This window comes from Ranitomeya variabilis, chromosome 4, assembly GCF_051348905.1.
Source record: "Ranitomeya variabilis isolate aRanVar5 chromosome 4, aRanVar5.hap1, whole genome shotgun sequence".
NCBI lineage: Eukaryota > Metazoa > Chordata > Amphibia > Anura > Dendrobatidae > Ranitomeya > Ranitomeya variabilis.
In genome coordinates this window covers 350,211,879-350,227,907 of record NC_135235.1, presented here as the reverse complement: position 1 = coordinate 350,227,907, position 16,029 = coordinate 350,211,879, and the positions used below count along the sequence as shown (strand labels likewise).

At 43.5% G+C, this 16,029-nt stretch overlaps 1 long non-coding RNA gene across 1 annotated transcript; it reads left to right on the top strand.

Annotated features, from left to right (window-relative positions):
- The first annotated feature begins 1,520 nt into the window (after window positions 1-1,520).
- Window positions 1,521-6,354, top strand: LOC143768924 (uncharacterized). Its single transcript, XR_013214121.1, has 3 exons — window positions 1,521-1,646; window positions 4,300-4,385; window positions 6,164-6,354. It is a non-coding gene; the product is annotated as an uncharacterized LOC143768924 (long non-coding RNA).
- The last annotated feature ends 9,675 nt before the right edge of the window (window positions 6,355-16,029 follow it).

Here is a 16,029-nt window from a genome sequence, read left to right as displayed (position 1 = left end):
TATATAGGGGGGATGTCTGTATATAGGGTGATGTCAGTATATAGGAGTGGTGTCTGTATATAGGGGGATGTTTGTATATAGGAGTGGTGTCTGTATATAGGGGGATGTCTGCATATAGGAGTGGTGTCTGTATATAGAGGGATGTCTGTATATAGGAGTGGTGTCTGTATATAGAGGGATGTCTGTATATAGGAGTGGTGTCTGTATATAGAGGGATGTCTGTATATAGGAGTGGTGTCTGTATATAGGGGGATGTCTGTATATAGGAGAGATGTCTGTATATAGTGGGATGTCTGTATATCGATGTGGTGTCTGTATATAGAGGGATTTCTGTATATAGGAGTGGTGTCTGTATATAGAGGGATGTCTGTATATAGGAGTGGTGTCTGTATATAGAGAGATGTCTGTACATAGGCGTGGTGTCTGTATATAGAGGGATGTCTGTATATAGGAGTGGTATCTGTATATAGAGGGATGTCTGTATATAGAAGTGGTGTCTGTATATAGGGGTATGTCTGTATATAGGAGTGGTGTCTGTATATAGGGGGATGTCAGTATATAGGAGTGGTGTCTGTATATAGGGGGATGTCAGTATATAGGAGTGGTGTCTGTATATAGGGGGATGTCTGTATATAGGAGTGGTGTCTGTATATAGGGGGATGTCTGTATATAGGAGTGGTGTCTCTATATAGGGGGATGTCTGTATATAGGAGTAATGTCTGTATATAGAGGGATGTCTGTATATAGGAGAGATGTCTGTATATAGGGGTATGTCTGTATATAGGGGGATGTCACTATATAGGAGTGGTGTCTGTATATAGGGGGATGTCTGCATATAGGAGAGATGTCTGTATATAGGAGTGGTGTCTGTATATAGAGGGATGTCTGTATATAGGAGTGGTGTCTGTATATAGAGGGATGTCTGTATATAGGAGTGGTGTCTGTATATAGAGGGATGTCAGTATATAGGAGTGATTTCTGTATATAGGGGGATGTCTGTATATAGGAGAGATGTCTGTATACAGGGGGATGTCTTTATATAGGAGTGGTGTCTGTATATAGAGGGATGTCTGTATATAGGAGTGGTGTCTGTATATAGAGGGATGTCTGTATATAGAGGGATGTCTGTATATAGGAGTGGTGTCTGTATACAGAGGAATGTCTGTATATAGGAGTGGTGTTTGTATATAGGGGGATGTGGCCAAAGTGGCTACCGATAAGCTGTGTGTACCAAGGATTCCTGCATGCCAAAATGGTTACCAAGGGGTCAAAGTTGCTAACAAGGGATTTACTAGTCCACTAATTGTACAATTTTATTGAGTAAATAGGGACCACTGCACTGCTATAAGAAATGTATGTGACAAGGTTCCCTGATTTATATAACAAATGTTAGTGGCCTGAATAATGAAAATTGCCTCAGAGTAAAACCATTTTGGTTGTCCATAGCAACCAGAAGTCAGCTTTCATATTTGAAACTGCTGAGGTAAAATGAAAGCTAACCTCTGATTGGTTGTCGGGGCAACTAAAGCTGTCTGTCAGGCAGTTTCACTGTGTGAGGCCTGTTCTTCCTAATCTGCTAGTCACCTCCTAATTTCTGTGTTTGGTGAACAACATAAAGCAGAATTTCTGAAGGAATTTCCACTGAGGTAAATCTGCCCCATAATCTGCCCCTAAGGGTTTATTCACACGTGAGAGAGGAGCAGTTAACAAATCGCTGCCATTTTTTTCTCACAGCATATTTTGCCATACAGTATTATGTAAGGGCTGGGAGCCAAAAAATAGGGCATGTCATTGTTTCTTTCCCGCAGCCCTCAAATACAGTATTTCACCTATGTTATTAATTTCCATGGGGGGGACTATGCCTTGCTTATTCCAGCAGATTTGCTACAGGTTTTGTGGCAATGAGTTCTTTTAACATAGGAGATTCCTTGGCGCGAATATTGCTGGACATTTTAGCTCTACAAATCACAACCTATTATTTTCAATGGCCGTATTCACATGGCCACATGACATCACATGGCCACATGTGAATATGTCCATTGATAACAGTGGGTCATGATTTTTAGCGAGAAAATTGTCCGTAATTCTCATGCCAAAAAAAAAAAATCGCCCCTGTGAAACGGCCCTAATGCTGTGGATTTGCTGCATGTCGGCAACAATTTTGCAGTCTGCAGTAAATTTGGGAAAACATCCATAGGTCTCAGGCATGCAGCAGAGTTTGATCATTGATTTTTCAACGATGTTTGGAGGTGAAAACCAGGAGTGAAACTCAAAGACAAAATTTATACTGGAAAGATTTGTACCAATTTTGTATTTTGCACCTAATCCTGATGCTTTTCTAGGGCTTTTCATGGCCCCTTTATAAACGTCTATGTTAAAACCACCTGCAAAAATGCCCAGCCAGATGTTTTTGCAAGCGATTTTCAAGGCTCCCATTGGTTATAATGGGCAATTTCCCAGCACTAACGCGCTTAAACTGGCTTAAGCACATTAGTGACTGTGATACTCAGTCGACTTTTTGCTTGCAACCTTCATTTGACTTTTTTTTAAACCTACAACATATGGAAGCATATACCAAGTAGTAAAAAGTCTCTACTTTTATTAACAAAAAATAAACATACAAGTTTTATAAAAACTCTTGAAACAAGTATAGTCTTAGCGGGTAGATACAAAAATGGACCTGAAAATACAGGATTATCATAAGAAAATGAGCCGAATTTCAAAATAAGGATGATGATAACATGTAGCGATATTTACAGTATGTATACCAGAATTATATTACAGTTTATATTTAAATATAGTATATACTTTCTTTGCAAGAAAAAAACCAGGAGTGGGTGATAAATGCAGAAGTGGTGCATATGTTTCTGTTATACTTTTCCTCTAATTGTTCCACTCCTGGTTTTGGCTTAAGGTACCGTCACACTAGGCGATATCGCCAGCGATCCGTGACGTTGCAGCGTCCTAGATAGCGATATCGCTGTATTTGACACGCAGCAGCGATCTGGATCCCGCTGTGAAATTGCTGGTCGCTGCTGGAAGGTCTGCACTTTATTTGGTCGCTAGGTCGCCATGTATCGCCGTGTTTGACAGCAAAAGCGACGATACCAGCGATATTTTACACTGGTAACCAGGGTAAACATCGGGTAACTAAGCGCAGGGCCGCGCTTAGTAACCCGATGTTTACCCTGGTTACCAGCGTAAAATGTAAAAAAAACAAACAGTACATACTCACATGTGTCCCCCAGCGTCTGCTTCCTGACACTCTGAGCGCCGGTCCCAAAAGTGAAAGTGAAAGCACAGCGGTGACGTCACCGCTCTGCTGTTAGGGCCGGAGCTCAGTCAGTGTCAGGAAGCAGACGCTGGGGGACGCGCAGGTGAGTATGTACTGTTTGTTTTTTTTACTTTTACGCTGGTAACCAGGGTAAACATCGGGTTACTAAGCGCGGCCCTGCGCTTAGCAACCCGATGTTTACCCTGGTTACCCGGGGACCTCGGCATCGCTGGTCGCTGGAGAGCGGTCTGTGTGACAGCTCTCCAGCGACCACACAGCGACGCTGCAGCGATCAGCATCGCTGTCGCTATCGCTGCAGCGTCGCTTAGTGTGACGGTACCCTTACAAATACTGATGAAAAATCCTGACCAAATCCTGATGCAATCCTGAACGTGGACACATACCCTAAGGGTGGTGTAATCCTTAGGTGATGTGTGCAGAGTGGAACTGAATTACCATGAGGTCGCACCCATGTTGGCTGAAAAAAATTTTTGGGAAAGTTTTTTCTAGAAATTAGACAATAATTAGATTATAATATTTAAGCGCATCTAACCTAATTCCTGGGTGAATATAAAAAGAAAGAATGTAACTAAATCCCTACCAATTAGCTAATATAAAAGGGATAAAAAAAGAAAAAAAGTGAAAAGGGGAGACAAAATAAAACACGTGCACAGGGATAAAATTATTAGGAATTACAAGTGATATGTGACAACATCATCTGTTAACCTCATTGGAGATTTATTATTAACAGGAAAATGAAATCTCTGTGCAGTGAAAAAAACTAATGCATACACATCATACATACAAATGTGCATATATGCACTTACATACATACCCATAATATACAAGTGATAGAAGTGCATTGTCTAAAGTGCATTAGCACCCTATTATACCTTAGAATAAGAATAAGATATGTTAAAATAAGTGCAATTTTTTATCTAAGATGTAAATGTCGAGTATACATTTTATGTAAAACGAAACATCCCCTCAGAGCGGAGTATTGGAATCACTATTTCTTCTTCCAGTTTCCTGACGTTCGAGTTCTGTCCTCCCATATTAGTCATCATGTCCTCACCATCCCACTGCTGAATCACAACCACTGCCACACTAAGTAAGAATACTGAATACTTGTATCTATGAATATAAGGAAAAACAAGGTTGCTTGCAACCTTCATTTGACTTTGTAACTTTTGACACCAGTCACATGATTTGACAGGTGTCGCACTGCCCATTGAAATCAATGGAGAAAGGGGAAAAAAATTGCCAGTGGACGCACAACCCCTGGCATGTTTTTGGCATTTTTTTTTCTTTCCCATTCACTTTAATGGGTAGTGTGAACGCGACTCTTGCACCAAGATAAGACATGACCACAATTTATTTCTCTCGCTGCTTTCGTGCTGAGAAAGTTTGTCAGTGTGCATGGGCACATTGAAATCAAGGGGATGCACCTGCAGCACGATTTTGTCATGCGATAGTTGCATAAAAAAGAGCCAGTGTAAAAAGGCCCTAACGCTGATGGATAAGTATGCAATTACGGTAACATGCTCTTTTCTATCCCATAGACTTTTATGAGGCTATGATTGTGTTTTTTGAGTGCTTTTTAATCACTACATGCAAGTAAAAAATAAGTGAGTTTATCGTTGGAAAAAAGTGCTTGTCTAAATAACCCCTAAGGTCTTATTCAGACAAGCACTTTCCAGGTGATATTGCCCTGTGCGTAAAAAAAAGTACCAACATCTGCGCTTTTTTAAGTACCAGTCAAAGTCACCCAGAAAAGCACTTTTCCTGGGCACTTTCTAGAGAGCTATTATCGACCGGCTGTCACTGCAGGGTGACAGTCAACCCCTAAGGCTATGTGCACACGATGCGGATTTTGCTGCGGGTCCGCAGCAGTTTCCCATGAGTTTACAGTACAATGTAAACTTAGGGGAAACCGAAAACGCTGTGCACATGCTGCGGAAAAAAACGTGCGGAAACGCCGCGGTTTACATTTCGCAGCATGTCACTTCTTCGTGTGGATTCCGCAGCGGTTTTACACCTGCCCCACTATAGAAAGCCGCAGGTGTAAAACTGCAGTAGAATCCACACAAAAACCGCGGTAAATCAGCGATAAATCCGCAGGAAAAAAAGCAGTGCTTTTGCCCTGCAGATTTATCAAATCCGCTGTGGAAAAATCCGCAGTGGACCATTCTACGTGTGCACATAGCCTAACAGTTAATTGCGGAATATCTCAATGTCACCACCTGTCACATACCGGATAGAAAATTGTTAATACTCACCCACCCTGTCCTTACTGCTGGCCACGGCAGCTTCCTTTTGGTGCAAAAGGACTTGCGTGACGTCAGTGTTCCATGTGACCAGTGGATCGTCCCATGAACTAGTCACATGGGTTGCTGATGTCAGGCAGGTACTTTTGCACTACAAAGAAAACACCATGGCCAGCAGCAGCAGGACAGGTGAATATTAACCCTTTACTGTCTGGTGTGTCACAAACTGGACCATGCTGTGAAAATCGCCTGCAAAAAAAAACCTAGGCAGGTGTTTTTGTAGGCAATTTTGCACTCTGCAAAGGAGATAATGGGTGATTTGTCAACGCTAAATGCTGGATAATAGCTCATGTTGCTATAATTTAAGCACTTTAAAAAAAACGAACCTTTAATGCATGCTTTTCTGGCACATAGAGTTCTATGTAGCAATGCTAATGTTTTTCAAGCACATTTTCAGCACTATATGTGATTAAAAAAGGTGCGAGTTTAAAAAATTTCACGTTTAGTGCCGGAAAAATGCTCCTGTGAATAAGGCCTAAGTCTATTATTTGACAGTATTTATGGTTGTGTTATCCTGTATTTGAATACATCTTTATAAAGAAATGTATTATTACTGTTGCAGAATGCCACGTAAAGGGAAACGGTCTGAAGCTCAAAAAAAACGTTGGAAAGGGATACATTTATCTGAATATAAAATATGTCAACTGCCATTAGTTCACAGCTCATTCGAGAAGAAGCAAATAGAAGATGTGTATGTATCTGCTAGTTTACCAAAAGAAGATATCAACAATTTTACTTGTGTACAAGCTTCTCACAGTCAGGCCGATGAGAGATATCCTGAAACTTCTAGGAACAAACAATGTACTTTGAATGCATTGACATTTCTCATTGTTCTTCATGAGTAGTGTTGAGCATTCCGATGCTGCAAGTATCGGGTATCGGCCGATACTTGCTGTATCGGAATTTCCGATACCGAGATCCGATATTTTTGTAATATCGGATATCGGTATCGAAACAACATTAATGTAAAAAGGTGTAAAAGAAAGAATTAAAATAAAAAAAATCGCTATACTCACCTCTCCGACGCAGCCGGGACCTCAGCGAAGGAACCGGCAGCGTTGTTTGTTTAAAATTCGCGCTTTTACTTGCTTACGTGAATTCCCGGCTTCTGATTGGTCAGGGCGGCCATGTTGCCGGGACGCGGACCAATCACAGCAAGCCGTGACGAAATTACGTCACGGCTTGCTGTGATTGGTCCGCGTCCCGGCAACATGGCCGCCATTAACCAATCACAAGCCGTGACGTCACGGGAGGCTGGACACGCGCTTATTTTGAAAAGCGCGCGTGTCCAGCCTCCCGTGACGTCACGGCTTGTGATTGGTCACGGCGCCATATTGCCGGGATGCGGACCAATCACAGCAAGCCGTGACGAAATTACGTCACGGCTTGCTGTGATTGGTCCGCGTCCCAGGAACATGGCCGCCATTAACCAATCACAAGCCATGACGTCACGGGAGGCTGGACACGCGCTTATTTTGAAAAGCGCGCGTGTCCAGCCTCCCGTGACGTCACGGCTTGTGATTGGTCACGGCGCCATATTGCCGGGATGCGGACCAATCACAGCAAGCCGTGACGAAATTACGTCACGGCTTGCTGTGATTGGTCCGCGTCCCAGGAACATGGCCGCCATTAACCAATCACAAGCCGTGACGTCACGGGAGGCTGGACACGCGCTTATTTTGAAAAGCGCGCGTGTCCAGCCTCCCGTGACGTCACGGCTTGTGATTGGTCACGGCGCCATATTGCCGGGATGCGGACCAATCACAGCAAGCCGTGACGAAATTACGTCACGGCTTGCTGTGATTGGTCCGCGTCCCAGGAACATGGCCGCCATTAACCAATCACAAGCCGTGACGTCACGGGAGGCTGGACACGCGCTTATTTTGAAAAGCGCGCGTGTCCAGCCTCCCGTGACGTCACGGCTTGTGATTGGTCACGGCGCCATATTGCCGGGACGCGGACCAATCACAGCAAGCCGTGACGTAATTTCGTCACGGCTTGCTGTGATTGGTCCGAGTCCCGGCAACATGGCCGCCCTGACCAATCAGAAGCCGGGAATTCACGTAAGCAAGTAAAAGCGCGAATTTTAAAGAAACAACGCTGCCGCTTACAATCGCCGAGGTCCCGGCTGCGTCGGACAGGTGAGTATAGCGATATTTTTTATTTTAATTCTTTATTTTACACATTTATATGGTTCCCAGGGCCTGAAGGAGAGTTTCCTCTCCTTCAGACCCTGGGAACCATCAGGAATACCGTCCGATACCTGAGTCCCATTGACTTGTATTGGTATCGGGTATCGGTATCGGATTGGATCCGATATTTTGCCGGTATCGGCCGATACTTTCCGATACCGATACTTTCAAGTATCGGACGGTATCGCTCAACACTATTCATGAGCGTTTACAGCTTAAGAGTAAAGACCTAGATTACATTTTGAAAAAGGGCAACTTCTTGTACACTAGCATAAAGAAAACGCTAATTGCTGAAGGGAAGTTTGTCCATGACTATTTAAGTTTTGATGATCTTCCAAACACTGTCTTAATCAATAAGGATACATACAGTGTTAATAAACGTCCCTCACTTTATGGATATTTGAGGGCTCCTGCACCTGATGGTGCTACCGACCTCTTGACACTTTCTGAAAGACTGCAGTGTTTGACATCAGAGGTTAAATATGCATTACTCTTAATGCGCAGTTTAACTATTGCTGTGTTCCGGGATAACTCAGGGTGTTATGGTTTCTTTGACTCTCATTGCAGGTCTCCTGAAGGGTTGTCCTGTGATGACTGTTTAGGTACTGCTGTGATGCTGACTTTTGAACATCTAAGTGATATGATTGACAGACTTCTATTGTTTCATGCATTAATAGAAACATCTGATGACTGCCTATATGAGTTTATGCCAGTTTTCTTTATGCACATAACGGACAGTCAGCAGCCAAACTGTTCTTCTATGTCTGCTGTGAGTCAAGAGAACATGCCATTCACTGAATATAGTATTTTAAAATCAAATATGTCAATCGGGATAAAACGTAACAAATGTAGGAGACGCAGAATAGCAATGACAAAAGCAGAAAAGAAAATGTTACAAAAAGAGGCTACTAAGCTTAGAAAGCAGAGATCTTATGATAAAAACAAGACAAACAAGTTAAATTACCAAAGAGACAAGTATTTAAATTGTTCTCAACATAGGATTAAAAAAAAACTATATAACAAAGACCGCTATTCCCGTAATGCTGACTATAGATTGAGAAAAATATCATATGTAAAATTGCGTTACTCCCATGATGCTGACTATAGATTGAGAAAAAAATCATATATACACTTGCGTTATTCCCGTGATGGTGACTACAGATTGAGACAAAAATCATATGTACACTCACGTTATTCCCGTGATGCTGACTACAGATTGAGACAAAAATCATATGTACACTCGCGTTATTCCTGTGATGCTGACTACAGATTGAGACAAAAATCATATGTACACTCGCGTTATTCCTGTGATGCTGACTACAGATTGAGACAAAAATCATATGTACACTCGCGTTATTCCTGTGATGCTGACTACAGATTGAGACAAAAATCATATGTATACTCACGTTATTTCTGTGATTCCAACTACAGATTACGACAGATGAGATACATAAAACAACGTTATCTCAATGACACTGAATTTCAATCAAAATGGAAAGTCTATGTGCAATCACATTATACATCTGACCTTAAATACCAACAGAAAAAGAGACAAAAATACAGTCAAAAAACGTATTTTAAAATGCTTCACAAAATACAATGTGCTTTACACATACAATGCAAATATAAGCAGTTAAATCTTCTTCAGATTCAAAGACAATGCAAAGCAGTTCAGTCCCATTTAGCTGACACAGATAATGCTGTCATTCAACAAGCTATTAACGCATTTCAGACGGAAATACAGTCTGGACCTACTCACATCTGCACAAGCTGTCACTAGTTGAGCGACTTTCATTTTTTTAAGATCGATTCTGGTTTTGTGAAACCCGATTTTGTCCAGAGTCGAGTCGAGTGCAGTCGGCCGATTATCGCTAAAAGTCGGGGATCGACCGAAACACGAAACCCAATGCAAGTCAATGGGGAAGCATAGTCGGCAGTGAGTGGAGGCCAGGAAAACACCTACAGTGCCCATTTTAATGCCAAAAACATCCATTCTTGTTTCTGAAGCTTGCCAATCTTAATTAACTTTATAATAATAGTTGGGCATAGGGAATTGGGGGTCATTTGGCAAAAGTTGTGGGGGGAGTAGGGCTGGCTCAAGTTTTTTGTGGGCCCAGGAAATGCGGACTACGTCACGGCGGTGTTGCAGGGAAAGGTAAGTATTTCAACGTTGCAAGTGCTGTGATCCTGAGCAAGCAGGGGGGGGCCCACTCGTTCGCACTGGCACTGGCACAGGGCCCCTCAAAGTACGGCGGTGTGTTTGCATGGCGGGGGCGCCTCCCACCAGCAGCGACACTTTTGCGTACTCTGAGGGGCCCTGTGCCAGTGACGTCGCCAACGAGTATGCCCCCCCACCTGATGAAGGAACCTGCACTTTCATCTGCACCTTCCTCTTTGTCCCTGTGTAAGGTGGTATAACATGCGGGAAGGGGAACCTTACTTTCAGCAGGGTCAGATTCTGGCTGTGTAGAGTACAAGGGGAATGTAGTGGTCTAGGTCATTGTACCAGCAGACTCATCTAGCAGTGGCTGGGCAATGGGCAGGATGAGGAGGAAACAGATATAGGGCCAAAGAATAAAGTAGGCTAAATGCAGTTCAAAATTGGTAACAGGACTAAACAGGCGGCATTGCTTTGTTCAGTGGAGTAGCAAACCCAAGAGCAGCAGACACTGTTTCAAGGGCCTAACCACACTAGTAGGCCAAATGCAGTTTAATATCTGATAGTATAGGGCGAAAGCCAGAATGTGGAAGCTCAGCTTTGTTCAGTTGAGGACAACACCAGGGAGGGGCAGACACCTTTAGTAGGCCGGAACAGCCAATTGCATTTTTAAAAATGGTAATTTGGAACAGAAGGTTGAAGCACAGCTTTATTCAGTTGAGGACAACACCAGGCAGGGGCAGATAGACACCTTTAGTAGGCCGGAACAGCCAATTGCATTTTTAAAAATGGTAATTTGGAACAGAAGGTTGAAGCTCAGCTTTATTCAGTTGAGGACAACACCAGGCAGGGGCAGACCCCTTTAGTAGGCCGGAACAGCCAATTGCAATTTTAAAAATGGTAATTTGGAACAGAAGGTTGAAGCTCAGCTTTATTCAGTTGAGGACAACACCAGGCAGGGGCAGACCCCTTTAGTAGGCCGGAACAGCCAATTGCATTTTTAAAAATGGTAATTTGGAACAGAAGGTTGAAGCTCAGCTTTATTCAGTTGAGGACAACACCAGGCAGGGGCAGACCCCTTTAGTAGGCCGGAACAGCCAATTGCATTTTTAAAAATGGTAATTTGGAACAGAAGGTTGAAGCTCAGCTTTATTCAGTTGAGGACAACACCAGGCAGGGGCAGACCCCTTTAGTAGGCCGGAACAGCCAATTGCATTTTTAAAAATGGTAATTTGGAACAGAAGGTTGAAGCACAGCTTTATTCAGTTGAGGACAACACCAGGCAGGGGCAGACCCCTTTAGTAGGCCGGAACAGCCAATTGCATTTTTAAAAATGGTAATTTGGAACAGAAGGTTGAAGCTCAGCTTTATTCAGTTGAGGACAACACCAGGCAGGGGCAGACCCCTTTAGTAGGCCGGAACAGCCAATTGCATTTTTAAAAATGGTAATTTGGAACAGAAGGTTGAAGCACAGCTTTATTCAGTTGAGGACAACACCAGGCAGGGGCAGACCCCTTTAGTAGGCCGGAACAGCCAATTGCATTTTTAAAAATGGTAATTTGGAACAGAAGGTTGAAGCTCAGCTTTATTCAGTTGAGGACAACACCAGGCAGGGGCAGACCCCTTTAGTAGGCCGGAACAGCCAATTGCATTTTTAAAAATGGTAATTTGGAACAGAAGGTTGAAGCTCAGCTTTATTCAGTTGAGGACAACACCAGGCAGGGGCAGACCCCTTTAGTAGGCCGGAACAGCCAATTGCATTTTTAAAAATGGTAATTTGGAACAGAAGGTTGAAGCACAGCTTTATTCAGTTGAGGACAACACCAGGCAGGGGCAGACAGATACCTTTAGTAGGCCGGAACAGCCAATTGCATTTTTAAAATGGTAATTTGGAACAGAAGGTTGAAGCACAGCTTTATTCAGTTGAGGACAACACCAGGCAGGGGCAGACCCCTTTAGTAGGCCGGAACAGCCAATTGCATTTTTAAAAATGGTAATTTGGAACAGAAGGTTGAAGCTCAGCTTTATTCAGTTGAGGACAACACCAGGCAGGGGCAGACAGACAGACACCTTTAGTAGGCCGGAACAGCCAATTGCATTTTTAAAAATGGTAATTTGGAACAGAAGGTTGAAGCACAGCTTTATTCAGTTGAGGACAACACCAGGCAGGGGCAGACAGACACCTTTAGTAGGCCGGAACAGCCAATTGCATTTTTAAATGGTAATTTGGAACAGAAGGTTGAAGCACAGCTTTATTCAGTTGAGGACAACACCAGGCAGGGGCAGACAGACACCTTTAGTAGGCCGGAACAGCCAATTGCATTTTTAAAATGGTAATTTGGAACAGAAGGTTGAAGCACAGCTTTATTCAGTTGAGGACAACACCAGGCAGGGGCAGACAGACACCTTTAGTAGGCCGGAACAGCCAATTGCATTTTTAAAATGGTAATTTGGAACAGAAGGTTGAAGCTCAGCTTTATTCAGTTGAGGACAACACCAGGCAGGGGCAGACCCCTTTAGTAGGCCGGAACAGCCAATTGCATTTTTAAAAATGGTAATTTGGAACAGAAGGTTGAAGCTCAGCTTTATTCAGTTGAGGACAACACCAGGCAGGGGCAGACCCCTTTAGTAGGCCGGAACAGCCAATTGCATTTTTAAAAATGGTAATTTGGAACAGAAGGTTGAAGCTCAGCTTTATTCAGTTGAGGACAACACCAGGCAGGGGCAGACAGACAGACACCTTTAGTAGGCCGGAACAGCCAATTGCATTTTTAAAAATGGTAATTTGGAACAGAAGGTTGAAGCCCAGCTTTATTCAGTTGAGGACAACACCAGGCAGGGGCAGACAGACACCTTTAGTAGGCCGGAACAGCCAATTGCATTTTTAAAATGGTAATTTGGAACAGAAGGTTGAAGCACAGCTTTATTCAGTTGAGGACAACACCAGGCAGGGGCAGACAGACACCTTTAGTAGGCCGGAACAGCCAATTGCATTTTTAAAATGGTAATTTGGAACAGAAGGTTGAAGCACAGCTTTATTCAGTTGAGGACAACACCAGGCAGGGGCAGACCCCTTTAGTAGGCCGGAACAGCCAATTGCATTTTTAAAAATGGTAATTTGGTACAGAAGGTTGAAGCTCAGCTTTATTCAGTTGAGGACAACACCAGGCAGGGGCAGACCCCTTTAGTAGGCCGGAACAGCCAATTGCATTTTTAAAAATGGTAATTTGGAACAGAAGGTTGAAGCTCAGCTTTATTCAGTTGAGGACAACACCAGGCAGGGGCAGACAGACAGACACCTTTAGTAGGCCGGAACAGCCAATTGCATTTTTAAAATGGTAATTTGGAACAGAAGGTTGAAGCACAGCTTTATTCAGTAGAGGACAACACCAGGCAGGGGCCGACAGACACCTTTAGTAGGCCGGAACAGCCAATTGCATTTTTAAAATGGTAATTTGGAACAGAAGGTTGAAGCTCAGCTTTATTCAGTTGAGGACAACACCAGGCAGGGGCAGACCCCTTTAGTAGGCCGGAACAGCCAATTGCATTTTTAAAAATGGTAATTTGGAACAGAAGGTTGAAGCTCAGCTTTATTCAGTTGAGGACAACACCAGGCAGGGGCAGACCCCTTTAGTAGGCCGGAACAGCCAATTGCATTTTTAAAAATGGTAATTTGGAACAGAAGGTTGAAGCACAGCTTTATTCAGTTGAGGACAACACCAGGCAGGGGCGGAACAGCCAATTGCATTTTTAAAAATGGTAATTTGGAACAGAAGGTTGAAGCTCAGCTTTATTCAGTTGAGGACAACACCAGGCAGGGGCAGACCCCTTTAGTAGGCCGGAACAGCCAATTGCATTTTTAAAAATGGTAATTTGGAACAGAAGGTTGAAGCTCAGCTTTATTCAGTTGAGGACAACACCAGGCAGGGGCAGACCCCTTTAGTAGGCCGGAACAGCCAATTGCATTTTTAAAAATGGTAATTTGGAACAGAAGGTTGAAGCACAGCTTTATTCAGTTGAGGACAACACCAGGCAGGGGCGGAACAGCCAATTGCATTTTTAAAAATGGTAATTTGGAACAGAAGGTTGAAGCTCAGCTTTATTCAGTTGAGGACAACACCAGGCAGGGGCAGACCCCTTTAGTAGGCCGGAACAGCCAATTGCATTTTTAAAAATGGTAATTTGGAACAGAAGGTTGAAGCACAGCTTTATTCAGTTGAGGACAACACCAGGCAGGGGCAGACAGACACCTTTAGTAGGCCGGAACAGCCAATTGCATTTTTAAAATGGTAATTTGGAACAGAAGGTTGAAGCTCAGCTTTATTCAGTTGAGGACAACACCAGGCAGGGGCAGACCCCTTTAGTAGGCCGGAACAGCCAATTGCATTTTTAAAAATGGTAATTTGGAACAGAAGGTTGAAGCTCAGCTTTATTCAGTTGAGGACAACACCAGGCAGGGGCAGACCCCTTTAGTAGGCCGGAACAGCCAATTGCATTTTTAAAAATGGTAATTTGGAACAGAAGGTTGAAGCTCAGCTTTATTCAGTTGAGGACAACACCAGGCAGGGGCAGACCCCTTTAGTAGGCCGGAACAGCCAATTGCATTTTTAAAAATGGTAATTTGGAACAGAAGGTTGAAGCTCAGCTTTATTCAGTTGAGGACACTAACAGGCAGGGGCAGACCCCTTTAGTAGGCCGGAACAGCCAATTGCATTTTTAAAAATGGTAATTTGGAACAGAAGGTTGAAGCTCAGCTTTATTCAGTTGAGGACAACACCAGGCAGGGGCAGACAGACAGACACCTTTAGTAGGCCGGAACAGCCAATTGCATTTTTAAAAATGGTAATTTGGAACAGAAGGTTGAAGCACAGCTTTATTCAGTTGCAGCTTCTTGGCAATAATATAAAGAAGACGAGACATGACAACACTCGTCGTTGGATGCCATATCTTTGTTTTCACAGGAAAAAAAAAACTGTCAGTTAACTACTTGTAGGAGAAATTTTTTGTAGCTGGAGGCCACATTTTTTATTGTACCAGTTTTTTGTTGTATGTTTGGAACAGAAGGTTGAAGCACAGCTTTATTCAGTTGCAGCTTCTTGGCAATAATATAAAGAAGATGAGACAGGACAACACTCGTCGTTGGATGCCATATCTGTGTTTTCACAGAAAAAAAAACTGTCAGTTAAATACTTGTAGGAGAAAGTTTTTGTAGCTGGAGGCCACATTTTGTATTGTACCAGTTTTTTGTTGTATGTTTGGAACTGAAGGTTGAAGCTCAGCTTTATTCAGTTGAGGACACCTTGAATTAGGGACTGCAGACAGACTTTGCAGGCTGTCCCCTGTGTGGACCATGCATCCAATACATTAACCCATTGAGCCACAAAGGACACGTAACCTTCCGTGGCCAGGCCTACAGGTCCATGTGTCTGTTGTCAGGTATACCTTTGGACTGACAAATTGACAGAATGCAAGGACAATGTGGTCTTTAACATGCAGGTGGAGGGGTGGGATGGCTTTTCACGCAAAAGAATTGTCAACTGGGTAGCTCATAGCGTGGTATATCGTAGTTCATCCTGGCTTTATTAATATTAAATTAAATAAAAAAATAGGCTGTAGGCACTTTATAATTGGTTCCAGGGGTACACGGGCAGCAGTGGTCTGGTCAGTGGAGGCCTAGTGGAAGGAGGGAGCGCAGACAGGCTTCAAAGGCCTAACATAATAAAATGGGCTGGCTGTAGGCACTTTATAATTGGTTCCAGGGGTACACGGGCAGCAGTGGTCTGGTCAGTGGAGGCCTAGTGGAAGGAGGGAGCGCAGACAGGCTTCAAAGGCCTAACATAATAAAATGGGCTGGCTGTAGGCACTTTATAATTGGTTCCAGGGGTACACGGGCAGCAGTGGTCTGGTCAGTGGAGGCCTAGTGGAAGGAGGGAGCGCAGACAGGCTTCAAAGGCCTAACATAATAAAATGGGCTGGCTGTAGGCACTTTATAATTGGTTCCAGGGGTACACGGGCAGCAGTGGTCTGGTCAGTGGAGGACTAGTGGAAGGAGGGACCGCAGACAGGCTTCAAAGGCCT